The 21,482-nt window shown below is 45.1% G+C and overlaps 1 pseudogene; it reads right to left on the bottom strand.

Moving 5' to 3' along the window:
• Positions 1 to 2,655: 2,655 nt before the first annotated feature.
• LOC117018468 (NADH dehydrogenase [ubiquinone] 1 beta subcomplex subunit 9-like) lies at positions 2,656 to 15,058 on the bottom strand (annotated as a pseudogene).
• Positions 15,059 to 21,482: the final 6,424 nt, after the last annotated feature.

Below are 21,482 nucleotides of genomic sequence, written 5' to 3'. Positions count from 1 at the left end.
AGTTCACAAAGGGACAGCCACATCAGAGCCAGAGAAACGGCAGGGGCTCACCCATGCTGTGCCTCACACAGCACTGCACAAAGCTGCCCATGTACCCAAAAGGCCTCCCACATCAAACCAGGTCCCACAATAAACGGTTACACCAAACACTCCTGAAGATTTATGGTAAATTGTGCCGCAGGAGGCTGCGGTCAGGTTATCTAGAACTTTCCAGCTATAAAACTACCATAGAAGGAAGTGGAGTCTTTGTGTCTGTGGCTGTGGGAGAGTGAGGGAGGGGTGGGGAGTCAGAAGGGACACAAGGCTCCTTAGATTTTAAAAGTTTGGCTGTTCACAAACAATGGAATCATTGGAACGATACGGGGAGAGGCAGCAAATGAAACGGAGGAAATCTAGTTTCTTGTGGTTAAGAGCTTTTAGAAATCTGAGAAAGTTTCACAGCACAAAAACTCTTAATTAGAAATGAATGAAAAGGCTTGGGTTTCAACCATGTCTGGCCACTTCCCAGCTGACTGACCTATGCATGTTATTTAACTTCTCTAAGTCTCAATCACTCTTAGATTCATTCGTTCGGCCTATATTTATTGAGCATCTTGTATTTGTCAGGCAAGGGGCTTCCGTGAATCCTGAAGATGCAGTGGTGAGCAAAACCAGGCACAGCCCTTTTTCTCATGGAGCTTACAATTTTTTCATCTGTAAAAAGGCAAGCTAATGCTGGCACAGCTAGAAATCCACACACAAAAGAATGAAGTTGGATCCCTACCTCACACCACATATGCAAATTAACTCAAAATGGATCAAAGACTTAAGTGTAAGATCTAAAACTATTAAACTCTTGGAAGAAAGCATAGGAATGAATCTTTGTGACCCTGGATTACGTAATGGTTTCTTGGACATAACACCAAATGCACAAGTAACAAAAGGAAAAAAATAGATAAATTGGACTTCATCAAAATTTAAAATTTTTGTACCTCAAAGATCACCATCAAGAAAGTGAAAAGATGACCCACAGAATGGGATAAAATACTTGTGAATCATATATCTGTTAAGGGCATGTATATGATTATATGTTATATAAGAATACATAAAGAACTCTTACAACTCAGTAATAAAAGAAAATTAATTCAATTTAAAAATGGACAAAGGATCTGAATAAACAATCCTCCACAGATATTCAAATGGCCAATAAGCACATAAAAAGATGCTCAACACCATTAGCCAGCAGGGAAATACAAATCTAAACCACAACAAGATACAACTTCATACCCACTAACATGGCTAGGATCCAAAAGACAGCGTGGAGATACTGGAACTCTCATACACTGCTGGTGGGAATGTCAAATGGTGCAGTCACTATAGAAAACCACCTGGCAGTTCCTCAAAAGGTTAAACATAGATTTACCATATGACATAGAAATTCCACTCCTAGGTATATATCCAAGAAACAAAAACAACATCCACACACATTCTTGTACACAAATGTTCATATCAGCATTATTCATAATAGCCCAAACATAGAAACAACAAAAATGTCCAAATGAATGGATAAATAAAATTGTGTGGCACATATACCCACACAATGGAATAGTATTTGACAATAAAAAGAAACAAAGTATTGATCCATGCTGCAATGTGTGTGAACCTTGAAAACATTATGCTAAGTGAATGAAGCTAGACACAAAAGGCCATATATCGTATGATTTCATTTATGTGAAATGTCCAGACTAGGCCATAGAGACAAAAAGTAGATTAGTGGTTGCCTAGGGCTAAAGAGGGGAGGATCTGAGAGGAAATTTGGAGTGACTGTTAACGGCTATGCAGTTTCTTTTGGGGGTGATGAAAATGTTTTAAAATTGATTGTGGTGTTGGTTGCACTATGTGAGTATACTAAAAAACCATTCAATTTTACACTTTAAAAGTGTCAATTGTATGGTATGTGAATTATATTTCAATATAGCTGTTATTTAAAATAAAGGCATAAGTTGAACAGATGCATACATCCACATTCATAGCAGCATTATTCACCATAGCCAAAAGGTGGAAGTAACACGAGTGTCCATCAAAGGAAGAATGGATAAACCAATGTATATACACACAATGGAATATTATTCAGCCTTAAAAAGGAAGAAAATTCTAACACATGATTCAACACAAATGAACCTCAAAGACATTATGCTATGTGAAATAAAAGCCAGTCACAAAAGGACAAACATTGTATGATTCCACTTATATGAGGTATCTGGTGTAGTTAAGTTCAAAGAGACAGAAAGTAGAATGGTGGTTGCAAGGGGCTGAAGGAAGAGGGAATGGGAGGATTTTGTTTACTGGGTACAGACTTCCAGGTGGGAAGATGGAAAAACCCTGGAGATGGATGGTGGTGATGGCTGCACAACAGTGTGAATGTACTTAGTGCCCCTGAACTGTATGCTTAAAAATGGTTATATTCTGGGCGGCCAGATGGCTCAGTTGGTTAGAGCGCAAGCTCTTAACAATGGAGTTGCTTTGCTGGTTTGATTCCCACATGGGCCAGTGAGCTGTACCCTCCACAACTAGATTGAAAGACAACTACTTGGAGCTGATGGGCCCTGGAGAAATACAGTGTTCCCCAATATTCCCCAATAAAATTTAAAAAAAAAAATGGTTATATTCTGTAACTTATTTCTTTGCCAGCATGAATGGTGAGGTGTCTTCCTCTTTCTTTATCTTCATGGGCCGCTCCCAGGGCCTGGTCACAATATGCCACCACAGTGGGGGCAAGTCACCTTCCTTTCTGGCAGGGGGCAAAGCTTCAGTCTTAGGACCACTAGACAAGTGTTCTCCTGCGGCTGCTTAACCTCTCACCCCCAGCTTTCCCTCTGCAGTTTCTTTCACTGCTCTCTCTTGACAAAGATAACAGGATACAATGCCTTCTCAGAAGGATGCCAGGCACCCAAGCACCACGTAGGAACCTGGAACACTTGTATCTCTCAGAGGAGGTGCCCCCAAGAGAGACCGGGGAGACAGATGGCTGTGGATGCTGATTGCCAGAATTCTTCCTCTGGCTCCCTTGGCACCTAGGCGGCCTTCACCACAGTCCTTTTCATTCTTATGTTCTTTAAACCGCACTCTCATCAAACAAGCAAAGGACCTGTATCTGTCCCTGTTGGATGCACCACGACTCGAGGAGGCACAGCACCCACTTATAAAACTGCAACACTGTCTGCTGTTGGGTCAGGTCGGCCAGACCGCCATGATGGCCCACTCACCCTCAGCGGCCACCAGGGCTCCCTAATGTGATAACTTTTATGCTATGTATGTTTTACCACAATTTTTTTTAAAGACACAGTAATAGTTCTTACCTCATGGGATTAAATGTGATGAATATTGGCTGAAGGAACGGCTAAAGTGCATGATAGCGTTTATGAGCCACCAGGACTCGCAGACAGTGTGTTGGGGAGGGGCACTTTAACTTTCTACTTTATCTACAGCTTAGTGTGTTTTTTTTCAATAGGTATACTTTTGTAATTCAAAAAAGTAAAGAAATGAAGGCTGCTTATATTTCTATGTTACCAATTTATTCTAGACTTGGCGTCCACAGGAAAGTGCATGAGGGTTGGGATCAACGTTCTATTCTTGGCCCATATTTCACCTTCTGCATTTGTATCTTTATGTGTAATTTTTCCAGATTTCCTCAGCTTTGCTTACCTTTCTCCCCCTCCACCCCCAATTTACTTAAGTCTGTTAGTCACAAAATCTTAAACTTCCCGGCCTGGTCCCTGGATCCTCCCCTCTTGCCCCAAGAAGGACCCTGGGCCCCAGAAGACGGGCTCGCTGCTCATCCCCGGCTCGTGTCCTTTGAACTCCTCTTCCCCATTTTTCCATCCTTCCTTATAGTGAAACCTTCCCTGAGATCTGATTTTCAGTCTCTCACATCGCAAACGGAGAGGTCTGCCCCTCCGTGAGGCCAGAGATGGCTGCAAGCCCTGCCGGAAGTCTGCTTCCTGGGCGGCAGAAAACTGGCAGAAATCCAGGCAGCTGACGTCACCCAGTCCAGATGGCGGAAGCCATTGCCCAACCGTAGGAAATGGGCCAACAACTCATTTGTCTGTGACTCTCTCCCTCCCTCCAGAAAAACATTTTACTGGACAGGAGGCAGCTGAGTAGAGTGGAAAGTGCCCTGGCCTGTGAACCACACGTGTTGAGCGTGAGGCTGCCGCAGTATCCACTGGCAAATGAACGCGGCCCCTAACAGCTGACTCAGGGGCGGAATACGCAAGGCTGAGTCGGAGCTCTGCCATCTAACTTTTGACCTTTGACAAATCATTTGATTTTCTTTGGACGGTTTTCTTAGCTATGAATAATACCTACTTTACAGAAGCTATTGTTGCAAGGCTGGACTGAGGTCATCACTGTGAAAGATTTCCTAAACTTGAAGCAGGATGCCAGTGCAAAATTCTGCCTCTGTGAAAGCCTTCCCCAGAACAGCAGACCCCGAAAAGGCGGGAGGGAGAGTGGTCTGCGGCCGGGGCACATAACTTAACCTCTCTGTGCCCAGTCACCGTAAGGTCAAAATGGGGATGATAAGAACGCCCTTGTCACCGGTTGTCATGAATGGAGTAGTTACTCCACACGGAGCACACGGAGCACCACCTGGGCTGGGCAGGCCCAATCCCAAGATATCTCATGAAAAGATTCTGCCCCAACCCACTGTCCACGTAGAAGGCAAAGCAATTCAGCTAAAATATGACCATGTCACTTTTCTGCTTAACGTCCCAAATTTGCCCTTGCCCACCCAGTGAAAGCCATGGAGCCCCTGTGACAAGTCCTTGAGTTCCTCTCCAACCTCATCTCTGTTGCACACTGCGTCATATCAAGGCTCCAGCTACCCCAAACCACCTGTAGTTTCTCACCTCTAACACCTGGTTCCTTGCCCCTCTGCCCAGCATGCCCTCCGCCACTCTGCCTCTGCTGACTCCTAGTTATCCTTTAAGACCGTTTCTTCCAGAAAGCCCTTTCTGACTCTCCTGAGCAGGACTTGGTTCCCCTTCTCCTCCCTTAATACCTGGAAAGCACCTCCATCATTGCATAAGCCAAATTGTGTCCTAACTGTTCGTGGGACGTTTCACACCAGACTGGGGGATCCTTGAAAGCAGAAGGTCTTGCTCATTTCTGTAAATGCAGCACAAGCACAGGGCCAGACACACAGTAGGTGCTCAGTAAATGTTGGGTGGAAAGACTGATAAATGGATGACCAGGAACTACTAGAACCCAAGCTTATTTGTTCAGCTACCATAACAGATGATGTTGCTTGACTATCAAAAAGATAGTTTCCATTTGCCCCAACAGTTGTTTTTCTTAGAATCCCCTGTGTCTCAGGCAGCCTCTGTATCTCTTTTCTCCCTGTTCTTTTACTTTGTCTCTCCTTTATCACTTTGCTTCTCCTCCTTGTTCTGTGTCACAGTTCTGTATCCTTTGTTGCTTTGTATCCTTTTCTCTTCTTATTTCTTTGTGGTTGAGTGGTTGTCTGTCTGTTCTCTTCTCTCTTATCAAGGGTTCTAGGCTGGTAAGAGTTTCTCTGGGTTCATGACTCCTCAGAAAGGAGATTGTGAAAGGAAGGGAATGAAACCTTAATTTAGTCCCAGAAGTCCCACACATTTTATTTCATATGCTCTTGGTAATATCTATAATATGGTGTATCCTCTCAGCAAGCTAAGTTATGCTTCTGTAACAAACAACTTCAAAAATCTCAATGGCTTTATACAACAAAGATTTATTTATCGTTCTTGCCATGTATCAATGGTGGGTTGGCTGAGGCTCTGCTCTGAGCCAACATTGTCCTAACTCCAGGATCCAGATTGACAGAGCAGCCACCATCTAGAATATTGCCAGCTAACATACAGAAGGAGGAAAGAATGTGGGAAAGCACATGCTGGCTCTTAAAACTTCCACGTAGAAGGGACACATTTTAATTGGCCAAAGTAAGTCACATAGCCATGCCTGGATTCATTAATGAGAGTTAAATGGGGTGGCAAAGTACAATCTTCCTAGGTAACTGGAAAGAGACAGAGACTCAAATATTGGTGAACAGGCCTGATAACCACCGTGGGTATTAGTGTTCCCACTTTACAGATGAGATGGCTGAGGCTCAGGGTTATGTAGTTTGTTCAAGGATGTGCAGTAGACATTAGAGAGGGGGCTGAACCCAGGCCTATTGATTCCTGGAACTTTGCCCTTCCCATGTCACTGGATTTATAGGATGCCTAGATCTTTTCGGCCATTTTCTACCAAGTTTTTGGACCCTGGTATAAAACGTGGCTCACTGGCATGCCAGAAGCAAGATGGTAAGAAGCCCAGCATTGCTCACAGGCCTCTGCATCACATCCAGTGAGGAACATTGCAATCTCTGTCCAAGGCAGGGTTCTGCAGACTTCCAATTTTTAGGACAAAACCAAGTAGGTCACAAAACTTGGAGCACAGTCATTAGAAACCTTCTGAGCAAAACTAATGGATGATGATAGAAGTCAGAATAGCAAGCATTTCAGAGGAGGTAGGAAATGGGATGCTGCATATCAACTAGATAGGGGCTCAAGGGAAACTTCTGGAGTGATGCTATCTTGATCTGGGTGGTCGTTAAATGAGTCAATACAAATGTAAACATTAATCAAGTCATGCAATTCAGATGAGTACATTTTGCCATGTGTCAGTTATATTTTAATAAAAATAAGTAATAAAAAGAAACATTCTTCATCAAAGTAATATATATTAATATATATATATGTATATATATATATATATACATATATATATATATATATAATGCCAAATATCCTGTTAAGAGAATGAGAAGACAAGGTACTAAGTGGAAGAAAGTGTCACATATCCAACAAAGGACATATATCCAGAATCCATAAAGAACTCTCAAAACTCAACAGCAAGAAAAGACATCCAATTTTAAAATAAGCAAAAGACTTGAATAGATACTTCATCAAACAGGACATAAGGAAGGCAAATAAGTATATAACAAGATGCTCAACATTTTGGCCATTGGGGAAATGCAAATTGAAACCATGATGAATGTTAGAAGAGCTAAATTAAACAATATTGACAGCACCTCCAAGTGTGGTGAGCACACAAAGCAACAGGAACACTCAAGGGAATGGTGGAAAGCAGCCATGCCCTGGATGTGGTTTGGCAGTTTCTTATAAAGTTAATACACTTACTGCATAACTCAACAATCCCACCTGAGAGAAATAAAAATGCATTCAAAGAAAAACCGATATACTAAATATTCATAGCAGCTTCACTTGTAATTACCCAAAACTGGGTTACAATGGGTACGTGAATACCTTGGTGTATCCATACCATGGAATCCTATCCAGAAACAAAAAAGAAAAAAATTATTGATACATACAACAATTTGGGTGAATCGCAAAGGCATTGTGGTGAGTGAAAAAATCTGGTCTCGAGAGACTACATGCTATATTATTCCATTTATGTGACGTTTTGCAAAGATAAATTATAGTGATAGAGAGCAGATCGGAACGGCAAGGGGTTGTGGGGGTGGAAGGGAGGACGTGACTACAAAGGGAGAATGTGAGGGACTTTTGGGGGCAGGAAAACTGCTCTCTATCTTGATTGCAGTGGTGATTACATGAGTTTTTACATGTGTTAACTGAAATGTAGAACTATACATTTAAAAAAGTCAGTTTTACTGTATGTTAATTTTTAAATAAAATTTTTAACTAAAAAAAAGTCTTTTTAAATGAAAAGGAAACCAGCCAATCCCTCAAAGAGCAAAGAGGAGATCCTGAGAGGAGGTTCTAATGAACTAGATGCCCTGGGAAAGGTGCACACACCCCTTCGCCCTGTCCTCAGGTTTTCCTGGACCCTCTGTGCTTCGCACTGTCCTCTGTTCTCCTGCCAGGCCAGCCTGACCCACACAGCTCCTCTTTTAGACTCCAAATCTGGGGCTCAACGAACCCCGTCTGCTTTGTTTACTCCTACATCCTCGGTGCTTGGAACTTAGGGACGAGGTGGGTGCTCATTAACGGAGGGAAGGAATGTTCTAGCACCAGCCCCAATTCACCATGGCACACTTCTCAGCCTAGTGTATATTTAGCCTTCTCTCCCGTGGCCCAATGAACACACCACAGCTGGAAGGTATCACTGGCCCTCTTGCAGCCCAGGCCTGAGTCCCAGGCTCACCCTTCCTGGAAGCAGTCACCAGCTGTCCTATACTTTGAAATTTGGAGACGTTATCAATCTGATGAGTTTACTGTTGCTGTCATTTTCATTTTTGAAGTATATTTTTATTATAAAAATAACATCTGGGTTGGCCAGATAGCTCAGTTGGTTAGAGCATGGGCTCTCAACAACAAGGTTGCCGGTTCAATTCCCACATGGGATGGTGAGCTGTACCCTCTGAAACTAGACTGAAGAACAATGACTTGGAACTGATGGGCCCTGGAAGAACACACTGTTCCCCAAAAAAAGTTTTTAAAAAAAAATTTAAAAAACAAACAAACATCTGTTCAGTGGTTTTAAAAAAACCTCAGTCAAAAAAAAGGACAGACTCAGTCCTACTTCCCAGAAGCCATAATTGTTACCAGTTCCTTCTTTGTCTATCTAGAAACATGTCTGTGTATGGAAGCATGTGTGTCCGTATATATGTAACAAGTAGGAAGGGATTCATCACAGACCCACAGCTCTTGGGTCACAAGCAATGTCCTGTTTCTTTGTGGACTCACTCGTATCAAATCTGTCTTTAGCCATGACCATCCCTAACTGGAATTCTAGCATCTGACAGTTTTCAGGCTGCCCCTCTTGGGTCATACAAGGAAGCCTAGGCTCACGCAGTCTCGAGGAAACGGAGGAGAGTCTGATCCTCTGACCATGGTGTCGGCACTGCCTTGCTCCTCGCCCAGACCTATGGAGTCCATTAGAAGTCAGGCTGCTGAGCTGACCTGGGCAGTCCCTAATCACCCAAACATGGCATCAGCAAAGCCAGGAAGGAGAAAAAAAAAACTTTGAAAATAATTTGATATTTGAGAAGGAAGAGGTGGAGGAGAAGATGGAGACAGAGCCGGAGGACATCAAAGTAGTTATGTTCCTAGGGAAAAAATCACAAATGTGCAGTTCTTCCTTAAAACTGTTTTTAGTTTCAGATAATCTTTTATTTTTAATTACATACTTTGAGCGCCTCTCTACAGCCTTGCCTGGGGGCTGGGGCATTCGGCAAGGCGCTGGAAACGCCTGCCCAGAGCCTCCCAGCACAGTTGCCCCGGGCCTGGCTGTCAGTCCCCTGTGAGGGGCCGCTTTGGGAAAGGCCTGACCTCTGCATGCCTGCAGGAACTGCATTCCCTCTCTCTTCCCTCAGCCCCTGAAGGCCACAAGTCACCACGGGGGGCCAGCCGCTGCCTCCACATCTCCCTCTCTCCACCCAGACATATGTACTTTCCAAAACTGAGGACTCCTCAGGGGTGGGTTTCTTTTAGGGCCCCGCCCAGACTGATTCTGCCCTTTCCTTCAAAAACACACAAAGAGCCACATTCCTCAAGGGCCAGGACACCCACAACTTCAAGGCAACAGAGTCCTGGCTATGCAGAGGGGGAAGAGAAGAACACCTTCACTCCTTTTTAATTTTCAATAGATTATTGTTACACTGAATTCATAATAAGCGATCCTGCTACGTAACATATCCTTTTAAATGTGATCATTTCTTCATAATGACGCCTGTTAGGAAAGTTACTGCGGGGAGGAAGCCCACCAATGAAACAGAAATTGCGTCCAGTCTCTGACTCACAAAGGGGGTTGTACCCTCTACCTTGTAAGTGGTTGTCTTCACATCTTAGTTCTCAAAAGAACAGGCAGTTCTTCACAGAGGTCCAAGGCAGGTTCTGTGATGTCACTGGACTCGGAGCAAAAGCACATTCACTTATTCCAAAGCTAGATGGATTTTTCCTTACGAAGACTAAATAAGAGTGGGGCAGGCAGAGAAAGAAGGGATGATGATGGAGAGATCAGAGTTGCAAGAGATCTGGACATTTCAAAGAACCAAGAGAAATTCAAGATATAGAAGCAGGGAGGCAGAAAGGAGAGTGGGGTTTAGAAGAGACTGCTAGGGTGGGCTAGGTCAACAGGGACCTGGTTCACCATTGCTGTGGACTGAATTGTGTCCCCCAAATCCATATGTTGAAGCCCTAAACTCCAATGTACAGAGGGTGCCAAAAAATGTATCCACATTTTAAGAAAGGAAAAAACTTAAAATTATAATCCTCAATATATACTGATAACAAAAGATGAATCCAATTGATTTCTGCAATTACAAGCGGTGCTCAAAGTGGTTACCATCAGTGTCCAGACACTTCTGATTATGGCGAACTACTGGTCGAGCAACGTTGACCAAAGTGTCCACTTACATACATTTTTTTGGCACCCCCGGTATTTGGAAATGAGGTCTTCAGGAGGTAATTAAGGATAAATGAGGTCTTGAGGGTAGGGACCTAATCTGATGTGATTGGTGTCCTTATAAAAGGAGGAAGAGACACAAGAGAGCTGTTTCTCCTTGTATACACACACAGAAAAGGCCAGATGAGCACATGGGGGGACGGCAGCTACCTACAAGCCAGGAGAAGAGGCCTCAGAATTAAACCCACCTTGCTGGCACCTTAATCTTGGACTTCCAGTTTCCAGAACTGTGAGAAATGAATTTCTGTTGTTGAAGTCCCCCCGTCTATGGTATTTTGTTATGACAGCTTGAACAGGCTAATATACCACACTAAGAATTTTGAACATATTTCTAAAAGCTTGGTGAGAAGACGCTGGGGATAGAGAAGCTCACATTTAGGTCTGTGGAGGCTCACTCTGGCTGCAAACGGGAGAAGGGATGTGAGCAGGGCAAGACTAGAAGCTGGGAGACAAGGTAGGAGGGGAGCGTAGGTACCCAGCCTGGAGATGATGGAGGCTTGGGGCATGATGACATGGTGGTGATGGAAAGTGGACAGATCCGAGAGACCTACAGAAGGGAAAATCAACAGGACTTGAGATTAACAAAATGTGAGGAGGAGAGAACTGGGGACTCCAAAGGCCCCTAAGGTGCAGTGCAAAGTGCACTGGGTTGGGAGTCTCAACATCAAGGTTCTAATCCCGTATCTGCCACCAATAAATTACCCAATGGCTTTGGCCAAATCCTCTTCCTGCCCTTCACTGTTTTGGTTTCCTCATCTTACAGGAAGAGATGGGCCTGTTGATCCCGTGACCCCATCCAATTTTATTATCCTGTGATTCTGTGAAGTAAACACAAATTGAAAGAGTGTCATCTCCCCTAAGGCTAAGTTAGGGGATCTTCCTCTGTGCTTTACTTACCACTATTAGTCGTCATATACTCCAGGACACATGGGCATGCTTAACTTACTCATCTCTCTCCCTCAAAAGGCTGAGGGCACCTTGAGGGCAAGAATGGGTATTCTGTACCTGGGACCATATCAGGCATATGGTAATTGACTGACTGTACTTGTTAAATTAATGAATTTAAAGTGCTGAGAAGACATGGTTATTCTAGGAAGATGTCTTGCTGCGATGTGTTGTGTGTTTTCTGTACAGGGGACCCTGTGCTGGACGGCAGGCTCATCAGAACAGAACAGCAAAGCCAGTTGCCAGTCATGGACATCACGTCAACTCAAGTAGCTAAGACAGACACTAAACACACGAAGACAAAAATGATGGTTGATTTCTAGTTGTGGTAAGTGCTAAAAGGAAAAGTACTGGGCCCTGTGAGTGTGTAATAGGGAGACCTAACTCGGGGGTAGAGGAAAGGTTTTTCAGAGAGAATGACCTTTATGATAATAAGGATGAGTTGATTCACTCACAGAATGAGGGAGGGAAGAAAGGAAGAGACTGGGATAAGCGAGAGACTTTTGAGAGGAATAATAAGCATGAAGACCTAAAGCAGGAAGGGGTTCTGCTAAGAAGACTAGAAGAAAACCCACCACAATGGTAATGTTGGCTACATGTAGGCTGTGGAATTAGGGATACTTTTTATCTTCTTTTGTATACATTTTGTATTTTATGGATTTTTCACAACAAACATCTATGGTTTTAATCATCAAAGGGGAAAAACAACATTGTTAGTTTAAGCAAAATAATAAAGGATGCAGGGAAAATGGATGTCACAGAGGGCGGCACATTCCAGAGGGATTGGTGACATAAGCAATGAGTAATTCCTGCGTGGGAGAGAGCAGTAAGCATACTGATGGGCTGGGACAAAGCAGCAAGAGTGACTCACACATGATACAGTTGAGGCTGGTGCATGAAGGTGAGCCCAGGGGTTGGAGGTGAGGTAAGAAGTCACAGTGAGCTACCTGCAGAGGGCCTGAGCAATGCGCATCGAGAATCCGATGTGCGGAAACCAGAGACCCCCTAAGAGCTCCCTGCAGGGCTGGTGTGGGAGAGCAGAGGTCTGGTTAAGATGGTAGTCCCACACGTACGGAGCTCGTTTTGGTCCTCTTTGTTACTTCCCAGGCATCAAAGGGTTAGGTTGCCCCATGCTTTCTGCCCCCACAGCAGAAGTGGAAACTGTGGTTTCCAAAGGTCCTTCCTGATCTGCGATCTCTGAGGAGGAAACTGGTAAGCCAGGGACATTTCTAAAGAGATAGTCAAAGATTGATTGGGGCGGACAGTGTGGCAGGGCACAGGAGGCATTTGGAAAACTGAGGCTTGATGTGAGTTCTAAGGTCTGCTCCCACGCACTTCTGCCACCCATACCGGATACTTTGCCAGGATTTCCCCCTGAGGCTGTGCAGCATTTTTAGGGCTGGGATTCGAGTTGGGAAGGGGGCAGAAATTGGCTCCCTCTCAGCTACTGCCTCTGCTCTTCCCTTCTAGGCTTTCTCTCTTCCTATGTAGTTACCTCAGATCACCGCCTGATTGCCTCACCTAAACTCTCCTTGGCATCTCCCATGTACCTCACCCTCCCAATGTGGGTGCTGCCTGTTTGTTGCCAGCACCTGTTTGTTGCATGCTGTCATCTTTATCCTGGGTTTCTTCCCAGCCCAGAAGCTGAATACAGCATGAGGATTCGTGTTCTAGCCCTTGCCTGTTCCCAAGAGAAAAGAGATACAAAATCATACTAACTCATCATGTTAAATGGGTGTATCCAATGAGGACCAGTCCGTGAGCAGCTGAGGGTTCTCCATCCATAGTCCTGTGCTACTTGCTCTGAGGATGGACGAGGCAGGCGCATTGAAGAAACAGTCCCAGCCCTGAGAAATTTCACTTGCTGTTTGGAGCCATCAAGTTCTTTTAAAAAGTAACGTCCGCTCGGAAGACCTCACGTCACAACTGAGCTTGTGCTAGCTGAGTCATCTGGGGTAGCCCTCTTACCCCTCCAAGCCTGGTGTCTTCAACTATGAAATGGTCACGATGCCTTGCGCAGGATCAAATGATTCGGTGTATGTGAAAAATAAATGATAGGGGCGGTCGGGTGGCTCAGTTGGTTAGAGCGCGAGCTCTGGGCAGCGGGGCTGCCAGTTCGATTCCCACATGGGCCAGCGAGCTGCGCCCTCCACAACAAGAAAGAAGCCAATAAGCTGCCGCCCAGCTCCCAGGTGGCCAGTGGCTCAGTTGGTTGGAGCGCGGGCTCTCAACCACAAGGCTGCTGGTTTGATTCTTCAACTCCCATTGGGCTCCGCCCCCTGCAACTAATATTGAACACGGCACCTTGAGCTGAGCTGCTGCTGAGCTCCCGGATGGCTCAGTTGGTAGGAGTGCGTCCTCTCAACCACAAGGTTGCCGGTTCAACTCCTGCAAGGGATGGAGGGCTGTGCTCCCTGCAAATAACAATGGCAAGTGGACCTGGAGCTGAGCTGCGCCCTCCACAACTAAGACTGAAAGGACAACAACTTGACTTGGAAAACTCCCCGGAAGTACACACTTCCCCAATCAAGTCCTCTTCCCCTTCCCCAATAAAATCTTTTAAAAAATAATACTAAAATAAATGATAGACTCTAAAAGGAATTCTTCCTTCTACAGGTGTCTCTTGTGGGCCTATTACTGCGCAAATGCTTAGAATGTGAAAGTAAAGAAGATAAAAGTCACAGGCCGGATCCCTGCCCCCAGGAAGTTCCTCACGCTGACGTTATTATTGATGACTGTTGAATCAATGGGGCCACTGATTAGAAGCAAATAGAGAGCTTTGACAGAGCATGGCAGATTGTATTTCCAAAGCTAAATGCTCCTCCCCCATGCTCTTCTTGTCATGTGACTGACACCCCAGGATGGGGTCATGTTCCCTCTTCTTAAATTTAGGTGGTGCTGTGACTGCGGTGACCAGTGGGATGTAGGGAAACAATGTAGATCATAAAAAGAATACGGTTCACGCCTTTCAGTAACCCAGCCACCATTTAAGTGAAGCCCAATATAGACCACGTTCAGAAGAACTGAGGCCCCCAGCCACCAGCCAGCATCCACTGCCAGACGTGTGAGTGCAGGATACTGCAGACGATTCCAGTCCGCAGCTCTCTCGTCTTCCAGCTATGACCCCAGACATCATGGAACAGAGACAAGCCAACACCACTGTGCTCCATCCAAATTCCTGCTCCACAGAACCCATAACAAAGGCTGTCTCACGCCCTCAGTCTTGGGATAATCTGTTAGGCAACATCAGAAAACCCGAATATAGAGTAACTTTAGGACAAGCAAGAATGAGCAGCATGTAAATTGAAGCAGAAAGTGCCCTAGAGGAGTTGAGACTTAGTCAGAATGGAATGGCACTAAATGTTGAAAGCATTATTAGCCCTCACCATGCAGTTTCTAACCCTGTCCTGCTGTGAAACTCTTCCCTCAAAAGCCACCAACCACCTCCCACCTGACAAAAAAACAAAAAACACGTCAACATTTTCTCCATACGCATTCTCTTTCAACTTCTTCCGTTGACTTCCAGTCATAATATAAGGTCAACAACACAAACATGCTTTTCCACTCATTTCTCCTTTGCTTTATCCATTGGTTACTCTTATCCCACCACCTTCCCACGAAGGTGTAACCACTTACCTTCCAAAGGCTGGCTCCTCTCTCTATCCATGGCCCTCAACGAGCTCATTCCTTCTTGTTGAACTATCACCTGCGTGCCGATCCCCCCATGACACCTAGATAGCTATTCTTCACATGACCCCTATCTTGTACCGCCACTTTCCCACTTGTCATGTGTCAATACCTTCTTTCTCTGCCACCTCAAATCCATCTGGCCTCACTCAGATCCTTTTCACCAGCAAATTCACCCATCTCCCAGTGGTGAGGCATGTTGCCTAATAACCACATGTGGGGACAGAGTCCCAGAGAGCAGTTTCCAGGCTCTGGGCCTCATGTGGAAAGGTGCTGCCTCGGGTAGTAGATGGCCGTTAGCTGTGGCTAGTTGGCCGTCAGCTGTTACTGGTTAGCCATTAGCCACTGACATAACTGCCATGGCTAAGCTAGCAAGCGTGGGTTGCAGTTAGCAAGTGGGGTCAGTTGGCAGAGAAGCAGACAGCAAATTGTGGATCTTGTGGCTCCTGCATCCTATGTCTCCAACCCAGCCGCCAGTGAGAGTATAGTGGTGTGACTCCCCTATCTATGGCTCCGTGGGTGTTCCTTTTTGGCCTCACCATATCCTGCCTTCTTATGCAGGGAGCGGGAGCTGAGACCCCGCCTGACACCCCGCCTGACACCACACACAGTGGTCCCCTTTTCTGGAGAATTACCCTGGACCAAATGGAAGCTAAGCCGCCACCTCCCCCAGCCCACCCCTTATGCACACTTTGGACAGACCTCAGCCAATGACTGCCTGATGTGGGGCTGCAAAAGATCATCCTTCTTGCCTCAAGGTGGAGCTGACTCTGGAGCCATTGATGGCAAGAGCCTCCCTATGCGCTTGGACTGCAGCTCAGCCCACATCCTCGCTTAGCTGCTTCCCCTCTGCCATCCTGTTGGCCTCACTCTCCTCCTCTTCCCCTAATCAATCCTGTGCACAAAAGTCCCATGCCAGGCTCTGCTGCTGGTGACCCACCCTGAAGCACCTCCCAAGGCAGTTTGCTCTGTTTACAACGTGTCTGTGGATCCTGTCTCTTGGAGTCCCAGCCTGAAACTCCCTGTCAGGCCAGCCAGCATCGAACATTGTCTAGCAAATGACTTTCAGATTGGCTTCTTCCTCCTCATCACCTCATACCTGGATTGTGAAATCAGCCTCTTCTCTGACCTCCCTGCTGCTGCCTGTGTTACCTTCCTCCTCCTACAAGTCTAGCTGGTAAGGGTCGGATTAAAATTTCTTAAATGCCTCTGATGATATACGTCCTCTACCCAAAAGTTCAATGCCTCCTGTTTCTAATGGCACTAGATAAAGATTCTTTGCTCTGCTGTCCTGGACTCACTGAGATCTGACTTCCACCTTATTTTTACAACTCAGCTCCCTCACAGTTCCACAAACCACACTCACTTCCATCACACACGCACCAGTTTCCCATCTGTCATGCAGGGTGTCATGCGGGGTCTCAGCTCCCACTCCCCGCATAAGAACGCAGGATATGGTGAGGCCAAAAAGGAACACCCACGGAGCCATAGGTAGGGGAGTCACACCACTATAGTCTTGCCAGCGGCTGGTGGAGACACAGGAAGCAGGAGCCACACCATCTGCAACCTGCCGTCCACTTCTCTGTCAACCAAACTCACTTGCTAACTGCAATCCACTGTGCTAACTGCAATCCGTTGTGCTAACTGCAATCTGCCCTTGCTAGCTCAGCCACGGCAGTTATATCAGTGGCAAATAGCTAACCGGTAACAGCTGATGGCCAACTAGTCACAGCTGACGGCCATCTACGACCCGAACCAGCACCTTTCCACGTGAGGCCCAGAGCCTGGAAGTTGCTCTCTGGGGCTCTATCCCCACACCATCTCTCCTACACTTTCCTAAACCCTGCCCATTAGCAGGAGGGACTGCCAGTTTTCTTCCAGTATGCACCCAACCCTTTCAGTTTATGGCTGGACATATGGCTGCTTGAAGTAAACAACACATGTCCAAGGCTCCCTTGCAGCTAGACATGCTTAAATGTTGTGTGTTACCTCTGTCAATGGACTTAATAGGAAGTGATGTGTATTTCTTTGCCCTTCTATTTCTTACTGGCTGGAATGTGGAGCTTGAGCAGCCATTTTAGATCATGAAGTAAAAGTCAGACACTGAGGGCCGTGAGGCAACAAAATAAAGCTACTAGCCAAGCCCAAACTGCTGACCTTGACCTAGACTGTTTCTGTCAGAGAGAATGAACTCATGTCTAGTAAACCACTGTTTGCTATTTTGTCACTTACAGCTGAATCTAGTCCTAAGTGATATGCAATCCTTCATGGTTTTGCACACATCTTGTGAAGGAAAGAAAAGTGTGGAGGCAACAGTGTGCTGGTAAATGTTTAACAATTGCCTGAGGGTGATGGGGTGGGTGTCCTGATTTGCAGCACTTTCAGTTTCCATGGTGTAAAATTTCCATCAAGGTCAACTTCATATTACCGATATTATGTCAGTTGGCTCACAAAATTCCTAAAAATACAGTGATCAGCTCTCATGAGCTGGTATGAGCTGGCTCCAGCACACCACTGGGGAAGTGCTGGAATGGCAATGACGTTTAATGAACCTTGCTACATGCCAGGCACTGTACAAGGCATTTTGCAGGCATTATCTTCTTTAATCTTTTACTCAATGCTGAAGGGTAAGACCAAACTTCCCCAACCATTAATCCCTTTTGGGAAAAATTTCAATATGGAAGGATTTGTTTTTATATATCTTTTCTACAACTTTGGAAAGTATGTTTGGCACTCCTATTATCGATAATTAGAAAAAGTAGGAAATGCAGGTTAGGAAAAGAAAATGGGGACTCGTGGATATAGTCTGGGCTTTGACCATTCAACTTCCACTCTCTCCTCCTAGAACGGTCATTGGATTCTTTGGGGAGTTCCATGTGTGCAGTCCTAATGAACTCTCACTTAAGGTGTCCTTTCTTCCCCGGCCCATATGTAATTATGCTAATTAGACTCAGCTGGGGCTTGGGATGATGGACACGAATAGGAGGGATGGAAACACTAGTTGTCACTCATTCATTTCAGTAGTAGCAGGGGCAGGACTTGATTCTTGCTACCGAATCCCCTGGGGCTGCCTTGGTTCCTCTGCTCCTTGAGTCTAGTTCTCTAGCCTTCCTTTGATGCTATGAGCTAACTAATATCCTCCCAATACCCCACTTTTCTGTTTAAGTTAGCTACAGTGAGTTTCTGTGGCTTGAAACCAAAGAAATCCAAAAGCTGAGGAAGAAAGGTAGAAACTTCAGAAAAATTTAAGCTGAGGCAAAGTGCCCAGAGCTTTAGAAAGACATTTCTCAATCACTACTGGCAGGTAAGTGACTACAATTGTGTAAGGAGAATGTCGGCAAGCCCTGTCAGGGTGAAGGTTATTCCACCCTGAGGAGTATGTGCACAACCCATTCGGAGTTTGAAAGTGAGACACACGCAAGGATGCAAACGTCAGTGTAAAACTCCAAAGATACAATCTGGCCCTTACCTGGGTTTTCACGTGTTCTACACTGCAGGAATTATGGGCAGAACTGACTTTATCTAACCCTGAATGTTAAATAAGTTTTTTTGTTGTGTTTTTTTTTTTAAAGATTTTATTGGGGCAGGGGAACAGGACTTTATTAGGAAACAGTGTGTACTTCCAGGACTTTATTTTTTTTCCAAGTCAAGTTGTTATCCTTTCAGTCTTAGTTGTGGAGGGCGCAGCTCAGCTCCAGGTCCAGTTGCCATTGCTAGTTGCCGTTGCTAGTTGCAGGGCGCACAGCCCACCATCCCTTGCGGGACTTGAGGAATTTAACCGGCAACCTTGTGGTTGAGAGCCCACTGGCCCATGTGGGAATCGAACCGGCAGCCTTCGGAGTTAGGCGCACGGAGCTCTAACCGCCTGTGCCACCAGGCCGGCCCCTTAAGTAATGTTTGAGATATACCATTGGATGCTCATCCCAGAGTTATTAAAGGCAACTCAAACCATTTTGCAACTAAAGTTACTCTGTGTTTCTAGAATCACAGGTTTTTTGTTTTGTTTTTTAGTACGTTTATCATTTGGGTGAAGGACAAAACATTAAGTGCTCTCAATCAGCATTTATTAGAGAGGTGAGAGTGGATTCTGGATGGTCAAAGCCCAGAAAATATCCACTAGATCACATTTTATCTTCCAGAAAGTAAAATGAATTTATAATTATCTCATGAAAAACTGCAAGCAACAGAGTAGTCTGGCAGGTTTCTGGTAGGGAAACCAGGGGTTGTATTCAGGTTTGTGTGACTGTCCAGAGTTCCTGCTAGCTCTGTGCCTCAACCAAAACTTTCCCCATCACCCATCTCTCAGTGAGATTACCCTGCTCTGAATTCCTAGAATGCTTGGTTTCTGTATCAACATTCTATTAATTTGACACATTCAACTCAGTGATTTGCTGGGTCTTCATATAAGGAAAAGTACTTGTTAAGTTCTTAAATGTCAAACAGATGTTAGTTATTATGTATGTATATACATATACACATAATGTGTGTGTGTATATATATATATACACACATATATATACACATGTGCATGCACGTATATATATATATATATATAAGTATATACATAGATGTGTATACGTACAGTCATAGTTATATATTTATTATGTGTTTGTCTCTTATTTTCCCTTCACTAAGTTATAAACTTGTTGAGGCCCATATTTTATCCATCTTTCATCCTCCCACTGCTCTTAGTTGGAACACATTTGATAGTCCATCTACTGATGTTTTGCGTATGGACACTAGCCTCCAGCATTTCACAAGTCTGTGATTCTCCACCACTTATCTTCACTGCCCTTCTGTGTCTGACAGGGCAGCTGGGAGGACTGGATGAGATAATGGGTGCAAAGCACCCTGGATCAGTTAATTCCATGTGGTCTGTGACAGAAGGAACTCAGCGGCTTTAGTTCCCCTTCAACCTCCTGTCTTCTTTTTCACAGAAATTTGGGTCCTGGATGTGATCAGAAATATGCTTCCCTTTTTCAATGATAGATTTCTAAAGAAGTGATTTCTAGACCTCTGAATGGGCAGTATGTGACGTAATCTAACGAGAGAGGACTGATCTCGACTGTTTTTAAAGTGTTGAAAGCAGATTAAAGCCATCAGCCTACATAAATGTTTTCCCAATGCAACATTTTTCATTCTCTCACCCCGCCCATCATCTGGCCTGGGGCTGTCCAACAGAACTTTCTGTGATGATGTAAATATTCTATATCTGCAGTTTTTAATATGGTAACCACTAAGCACATTGTGCACTTGAAATGTGGCTGATACAAACGAGAAACTGAATTTTAAGTTTTATTAAATTCTGAAATTTAAATAGCCACATGCTACCATATGGGCAACACAGAGCTAAATTAAGAGAATCCACGTCTGCATTCATTCATTCATTCATTCATTCATCATTCAACCAAAATCTATTGAGTCAGGTGCACTTACTAAGTCCTGATAGTAGGTTCAATGATTACAGTCTCATCTGAAACAGCTCACAATTTGTTTGGGGAAGCAAATAATCTTTTGACATGAGCTCAAGACGGTAACGTGTCTTCTGGCTACATTACATCCTCTTGAGAAAAGTAGCTGGAGGAGATTTCTTAGGCATGGGCCACCCTGCAGATTACCTCACCTCCCTGACTTCATCTGCTAGAATCGGATCCTGGTCGGAGCTACAGGCAGTTCCCAAGGGATGGCAAGAGGCCGATCTGACAGACGTGAGCATGCGCAACAGGGCCGCCAGACGAGGTTATTCCGCCCTGAGGAGTATGTGCACAACCTGTTCAGAGTTTGAAAGTGAGACACAGGCAGGAGGCAAACGTCAGAGCAGTGTAAGGCCCCAAAGACACAAAGAGCTAGGGCAGTGGGCTGAATAACAACCTTAATAATGCGGACGGTTCAGAGACAGGACACAGAGGTTGGTAGCTGTGTGTCTGGAGCCAAACTTCCCAGATGCTGATCCCAGCTCTGCACCTCCCAGCTGTGTACAGCCTCCACCTGCAAAATGGACGATATAAAGGCCCTCTTCTCAGAGGCTGACTGTGAAAAGGAGATGAATTAGAACATGGAAGTGAACCCAAGCGGACTGGCTTCAGCATCCACTCTGACCAATGTGCTGCGCCACTGCATTAGACCAGGATTCTGATCTCATTCCCACTACTTCGTGAAGAAGTGAGCTGCCTCATTGAAACTCTCCTTACCTCGTCTGTAAAATAAGGATACAGATAAAAATAACAGTAGGAGGCTGTGAAGGTTGAATGAATTGATCCGCGTAGATCACTACAGTGCGTGCCTGAGCAGTGTGCACTAGTATTACTTCACACTATGCCCCAGGCCCCTGGCCGATCGTGCAGCAGATACTGAATGTGTCCCAGAAAGCCACCGCAGGGAAGGGCAGACGGAGAGATATGGAG

This window comes from Rhinolophus ferrumequinum, chromosome 3 (assembly GCF_004115265.2).
Source record: "Rhinolophus ferrumequinum isolate MPI-CBG mRhiFer1 chromosome 3, mRhiFer1_v1.p, whole genome shotgun sequence".
Lineage (NCBI taxonomy): Eukaryota > Metazoa > Chordata > Mammalia > Chiroptera > Rhinolophidae > Rhinolophus > Rhinolophus ferrumequinum.
The sequence above is the reverse complement of the archived record's forward strand: the minus strand, read 5'-3'. Positions and strand labels throughout refer to the sequence as shown.